We start from the raw sequence: 7753 nt of genomic DNA, 5'->3' as shown, positions 1-7753 counted from the left end.
TCCAAACCGAAAGTTATACAATGTACATTCCAGCACATCTGTAAGTTATACTTCAAAACACCTTGAACCTCCCAGCTATAGTCATCTCTGAAAGTTTATGAGAGTTAATGATAGTTTATGAGAATTGTTTGAGAGATTTTGGTGAAGAACTAAGAGAGATATGTGAGAGAATCCAAAAGAGAGACAAGAATACTTGAGGAACATTTTTTCTTAATTTGTTTATGTGTACAAAGAAGGGTATTTATAGTCAAACCATAAATATAAAAGATATGAGAAAATTATAAAGAGATAAGGCTCCAACAGCTATATTTTGAATTTTGAATTTTGAATTTTGGACTGTAGTGAACACTGCTCGCAATTCCCTACAGCACCAAAGTGCCTAATGCAGGTTTATCAAAGCTCCCACTTTGGTGCTGTAGGTAATCTGTCTTTTTTTTCAAAGTGTTCAATGTAGCTTTCTCAGAGTGTCCACTTCATTGCTGTAGGTAGACTCAACCTCTTTAGTTATTTCCTTCTTCTTTTGCTTCCATCTCAACACTCTTGCTCTTTATTATTTTCATGTCAACACTCCCCCTCAAGTTTGACCATAGGGACTTGGTCAAGCTTGGAAACCATGAAACATTCTCTCATTAAAAACTTTACTTGGGAAAAACCACTTAGGATAAAAACCAAGCAAAAGAAAAAGAGTAGAACACTTCATGACAAGAGGATCAGTGACAAGAGAGGTCTATGAGTCCAAGCTTAGGATGAATGAACTCACAAACCTTGCTGCTAGCTGCCTTGGTGAATATGTTAGCTAGTTGCTCTTCACTTCTTGTGTAGCATGGAAGAATCACTTGCTGTTCCACTGCATGTCTCACCTTGTGGCAGTCCACTTCTATTTGTTTTGTCATCTCATGAAAGACTGAGTTGGATGCAATGTGTATTGCTGCCTTGTTGTCACAATGCATAGTCATTGGTGTATTGATCTCAATGCCCAAGTCCCTTGGCAGTCCCTTGATCCATATAAGCTCACTTGTGAGCTTCCTCATTGATCTGTACTCTACCTCAGCACTTGAGCAAGACACCACCTTCTGCTTCTTGCTCTTCCATGTGACAAGGTTTCCTCCAATGAAGGTGCAGTAGCATGTAGTTGATCTCCTATCAACTCTGTCTCCAGCCCAATTAGCATCACAATACCCAACAACTTCAGTACTCTTGTTACATGTCATCCATACTCCTTGGCCATGCACCTCTCTTAGGTACCTTAAGATCATCTCCACCATATTCCAATGATGCACCTTAGGAGCTCTCATGTGTTGACTCACTTGATTCACAGCAAAGCACACATCTGGTCTGGTGATGGTTAGATAGATGAGCTTGCCCACCATTCTTCTATACTTCTTGATATCTCCAAATGGTGTAGACTCATACCCCCCCTCTCTCAGCACCTTGTATCCTTCTTCTAATGAAGTATTGGCCTTTTTACTCCCAAGGTTTCCTGCCTCATTTAAAATATCAAGTGTGTACTTCCTTTGAGATAAGAATAACCCCTCTTTAGAGCGGCAAATCTCAATCCCAAGAAAATACTTCAACTCTCCCAAATCTTTGACATCTAAGGCATTTTTAAGAAAGGTTTTAGTTGAGAGAATACTTTCCTTGTTGCTACCAGTGATGATAATGTCATCCACATAGACTAAGATGATCACAATACCTTGTTTACTAGTTAATGTGAAGAGGGTGTGATCAGCTTATGAATTTACAAAGCCTCTTCCATTGAGGGTGGTGCTCAACATATGGTACCAAGCCTTTGGAGATTGCTTCAAGCCATAAATTGCCTTCTTTAATCTGAGAACATTTTTTGGCTTCACTATGTTCTCAAGACCATGAGGTAGTCTCATGTAGACTTCATCCTCCAATTCTCCTTGAAGAAAGGCATTCTTCACATCCATCTACCATAAATCCCACTCAAGATTGACAGCAAGAGACAAGAGAATCTTTATAGTGTGAAGCTTGGCCACTGGTGAAAAAGTATCTAGATAATCTTCACCATATACTTGAGTATATGCCCTTGCAACCAGTCTTGTCTTCTTTCTTTCTGGTTTTCCATTGGCTCCATACTTGATAGTGTAGATAAGCCGGCTTGTCACTGTCTTCTTTCCTCTTGAAAGTTCAGTCTCAAACCATGTATCATCTCCAACAGATTCTCTCCCCTCCTTGTGTTGCATAGCTTCTTCATATGTTCTTGGAATGTATTCCTGATCCAATTAACTGATGAAGACTTGATGCTCTTCTGGATATTGAGATACTGCACTTATTGGGTGAGCTACAGCTTCAGCATTGAAGTAAACTCTTGTGTTGATTCAGTGTGAAGGTTTCCTGATCCTTGTACTCCTTTGTATCTGCTCAAGTTCTGCTTCATTTCCTACACTTGGCGCCTCTACTTGAGTCTCATCATCTGATTCTGATGGCATCTCATCTTGATCATGAGCTACTGAGTTCTCTTCAGGTTGAGCTTGTGTAGACTGCTCAACATTTCTACTGCCCCCCTCATGATCAAGATGAGTGCTCTCAACACTATCTGCTGCAGTAGATGGTACATATGTATGGAACATCATGCTCCTTGCAACCTCCATGAGATGTCTATTTTTTCTCAAAGCTACTCCATTTTGTTGTGGAGTGTATGGACAACTAGTTTGATGGATCATCCCATATTTGGCCAAGTGTTGTTTAAAAGCATTGCTTGTGTATTCTCCTCCATTATCTGATCTCAAAATTTTTATCTTGGCATTGAAATGGTTAGATACATAATTTTGAAAATTTATGAAAGCTTCTAAGACCCTATCTTTAGATTGTATCAGTGTGATCCAAGTATATTTTGATTTTTCATCTATAAAAGTCACAAAACAGTTATGATGCTCTCTAGATAAACATGGGGCAATCCATACATCAGAGTGAATCAGGTCAAAGCAATTTTCATAAAGAGTACTTGATCTAGAGAAAACAGATTTGCAATGTTTGCGTAAGATACAAGCCTCACAATCACTCTTAAAGGAAATACTAGGCAACATGATGTTTAAAGCCCTAGAATGAGGATGTCCTAATCTAGCATGCCACAATACATCTTTAGAGAAATCAGAAATGGAATTTAAAGCATGGGATAAATCGGCACCAAGCTTAGTATTTTCAAGCAAGTACAAGTCTCCCTTGGTGACACCTTTGCCAAGCAACCTACTAGTTTCAATATCCTAAAAATAGACATCATTAGGAGTGAAAGTAACACTGCAATTCAAGTCATTAGTAGCTCTTTTAACTGATAACAAGTTTGAGGTGAAGCTAGGCATATAGAAAGCTTTAGAATCTTTGTTAAACAACCTAAGATTACATACTCCTTTAATTGGTACTCTTTCACCATTAGCTATTGTAACATTTCCTAAGGCAGGGACAATGTTTTTAATCAATTTTAAATCACTGATCATGTGGTGACTAGCTCCTGAATCTATAACTAAAGGTTTTGTCAAATTAAATTTAGTTATAGCATTCAAGGAAGTTCCACAAGCAATAGTATGTAAAGAGGTACCAAGTAAGTTACCAGAGTTATCCTTAAGGAGCTTGATGAGAGCCTCAATATCAGATCTCCTGATGGTCTCATCTTGAGTGTTCCTTAAAGTTGAGCCACTGCTGGAAGCTCTTCCTTTGTTCTCACAAACTTCATTGGTCTGGCGCATGCTGCCTTGTACAGATGGCTCACCAATATCACAAGAGAAGTTTGCTTTGGCATCATTGTAATCTGTCCTGAACTTCTGTGGCTTGAGATGGGGATGGAGTATCCAGCACTTGTACTTTCCATGGCCTTTCTTCTTGCAATGATCACAAATCCACACCTTCTTGTCTTCAGCTTTGTAAGAACTTTTGTTTGCTACTCCATCAGCCTGGTTTGCAAGCACCAGATCTTTCTTTCCTCCTCCAAAGAGATCAACTGAGCCTTTCTCCTTGTGAATCTCAGAGCATACCTCATCTAGAGAAGGTAGCTCCTTATTCCTTAGGATGTGCTTGATGAGGTCACCATAGCTTGGATGGAGGGTAAGTAGCAAAGCAAAGACCTTGTCTTGCTCTCTCCTTTGATTAAGCACATCAGGATCAATAGTTGATGGCCTGAGCATCTCAAGTTCAGCCCACAAGGATCTGAACTTCCCAAAATGTTTATCAAAATCATTGTCCTCTTGACTAAGAGTATTGATAGCCCTCCTGACTTCAAAGAATCTACTGATGTTGGAATTGTTTTCATATACCTTCTGAAGTGTATCCCACAACTCTTTGGAAGTTTCACAATAGGAGTAACCTTCCTGAAGTGAGGGGTCAAGACTGTGCTGAAGAATGGACAACACCAACTGATCCTCTTGACATTTCTTCTTGGCGCCAACAACAACAACAACAACCTCTTTGCCATCCTCTCCTAGGATAGTCTTCTTTTGTGGCCTGCCTTCTTCAACAGTCTCACAAAGCCCTCTGCCTCCAAGAGCTGTCTTTGCAAGCCTTGCCTAATGTAGATAGGTAGCTCCTTTAAGAATAACTGGAATCACCACCATTCTTGAGTTTTCTCCTGAATCCATCAAGAATCACAAGAACACAACTGGAAAAATTCAAGAACAGATCAAGAACAGAGGAGAGATAAAACCAGAGCAATTTGCGGAAGAGATTTAGGTTTCAAGAGCTTGTAGCTCTGATACCATGAAAGTTTATGAGAGTTAATGAGAGTTTATGAGAATTTTTTGAGAGATTTTGGTGAAGAATTAAGAGAGATATGTGAGGGAATCCAAGAGAGAGAGACAAGAATATTTGAGGAACATTTTTCCTTAATTTGTTTATATGTACAAAGAATGGTATTTGTAGCCAAACCATAAATACAAAAGATATGAGAAAATTATAAAGAGATAAGGCTCCAACAGCTATATTTCCAACAGCTATTTTTTGAATTTTGAATTTTGGGCTGTAGTGAACAGTGCTCGCAAATCCCTACAGCACCAAAGTTCCCAATGCAGGTTTATCAAAGCTCCCACTTTGGTGCTGTAGGTAATCTGCCTTTTTCTTCAAAGTGTTCAATGTAGCTTTCTTAGAGTGCCCACTTCATTGCTGTAAGTAGACTCAACCTCTTTAATTATTTCCTTCTTCTTTTGCTTCCATCTCAACACTCTTGCTCTTTATTCTCTTCATGTCAACAATCTCTATTTTCCGAGAGAAACAATCTTCTTATATAGGATTCCTCGTCAAGGAAAGCGGGCCTCAGGCATCCGAGTATTGAAACACCATTAGATGGATAGTCCATTTTCTTGTCATAGTCCATGCTGATGGCCTGCATGATTGCAAACACAATGTTCCAAGTTTATGCAAAGCATGACATTTTGATTATCGTTTTTATTCATCATTATATTGAATTGTAAGGACCTTCGACATGTGTTTGGGAAAGTAAATAGGATGAACCCCGTTGGAAGTGAGGCATTCCGCAATCTACTGGAATATCTCTAGCTTCACAATCCATAATCTGCTCAAAGTAAATGAGCAATAGACTTGGCATGTTTTTGCAAGTAAACTAAGATAATACAAGAGATTCAACCTACCTCGAAATAATGTTCATAAAAAATGGTTTGGTCAAGATTACCGATTTCAGATATGTTATAATCTTCATGGAGCCATGCCATTACCTATTTGAGTCTAATCTTTCTTTAGTTTAGATGTTAATCTATTGAACTCTTAAAATGGGATTGGTGGAATCTTTTTGATGAATAATCCGAAGTAAGCAATTTAACCAGGACTTGTGGTCTGGTGACCAGGATAACTCTGTATAGTTCCAAAAAAAAAGTAAGCAATTTGACCATCTTGACAAAAATGATTGAAGGTTTTGTGGGGTAATAAAGTAGGTCTCAAAATTTGGAGATTTGAATTACTTTATAGAGTTTGAGATTTAAATCGTTTAACGTAATTTAATTTTAAGATTATAAAGTAGATATAGTCGTTGTAAACTAATATGATTGAATTTGATTATAGATTTAATATTCAATGGATTTCTTATATTCATTAATTTGTTTTTGTGTTTGTAATATTGTCTCAATACATATGGAGCAGCCAAGAGATAACGTTATTTATTTTGTTTAAAATGATATAAATTATTGAAATAATTATTTAAAAATCATGTAAAGTTTCGACTGAGTATGGCCTTCTAACCATAACAACATATTTTGTTAGGAACTCATAGTCTCATTTCTATGACTTCCTTTCTAGCTGCTTGTATACTGACAATTTTTTTTTTTTTTTTGTATTTAGTTATTTTTCTAAGCCATTTTTTATTTTGGTGTAAACTAAATGTTGTAATAGAAATATATTCTCCATAAACATAAATATATATTAATTTTTTGGGATTAATTTCCATTGATGTTATGTTTTATTCTAAAACTTTACAAAATTGGAACTAAATATTATTTATATTAAAGTTTGTATTCATATTCGACATTTTATTTTATAAATAAAACATAAACAAAGTTGGCAGGCTTTTCTACCGAATTACTTTACGTGGTTATTATTATATCTCATTTATTATAAAGTTTTAAATAGGTTTTAGATACACATACATACGTCACTGACCAAAAAACATATCCTAATCAGCTTATGTGACCAATTTGTCAAGGAAGTACTTTGCTCCGAAACTTTGTCTGATTTCCCATGCTTTTGAGTTTTGCCACCTGGCAAGGTCATGACACGGTTCCGGCCTATCCAGATCTTAGCAATAGAGTTGGAGTTTTATTGGTGTTAGTTAATATACACAACTAGGATCGGCCCGTGGATGGAAAATTATTATAAAAATTATTTTAAATGAATTTGTATTAACTTATGAAACATTTAAAATTATTATGTATTGAAAATAATATTATAAACAAAAAATAATGGAAATAATTCTGAGATCATATTGTTATTGTTAATAAATATTTTTGATTTGAATTAAAATGACAACAATTTTCATTATTCTCTATCGTTAAATAATACAATATTAACAAAAATAATTAAAAAAATGTAATAATAGAAATATTTTTATTATTTCTATTTCAATTTGACATAGTAAAAATATAAAGTTTATACAAATAATACTATATTTATTTCAAGAAGCTTCAAATTTTTAAAAACGTTAACATAATTTTTTTTTCTAAAGAACCTACAGTCCAGTAAGTAAAGAGCCTTTGTATTGTTGTCAGTTTGTCACCATATAAATCCGGCTAATCTGTAATAAAACACACAAATCATTATACAGAAAAGATAATGAAAATCAAATTCACGCTCCCTAGAAGTTAACTGAGTGTACCTGCCAACCAGCTTCTATGCTGTTAAGATACTTTCTGAATAAGTCACTGAGAAGACATATCTGCGAGAAGGTGAACTCGTACTGCTGCTGTATTTTTGGCTCCCACACATTTATAGTTACTTTAGTTCCATAGTATTTATTTTTCCCCTTCCACATAAGATATAGCATTCTACAGTTCCAAAAACCAAAACAAATAACACATCTTAGATTAAGAAACAAGAAAAAAACTTTTAACTCTTCTGATGACCACTTTGGCTCATGAGGACATGTTCCTCAGATTTAGGAAATAAGAAACTTTTATACTTTTTCATGCCATATTTTTTGTTTGAACTTTCTGTCAAGACAACATCTTCCTCTGTCATTGTTCCTTCAGCACATTTACCATATCGATGACATAAGTGAGGGATATGTATGTCCTTTTAG

The sequence above is a fragment of the Brassica oleracea genome, chromosome C6 (genome assembly GCF_000695525.1).
Source record: "Brassica oleracea var. oleracea cultivar TO1000 chromosome C6, BOL, whole genome shotgun sequence".
Lineage (NCBI taxonomy): Eukaryota > Viridiplantae > Streptophyta > Magnoliopsida > Brassicales > Brassicaceae > Brassica > Brassica oleracea.
The sequence above is the reverse complement of the archived record's forward strand: the minus strand, read 5'-3'. Positions refer to the sequence as shown.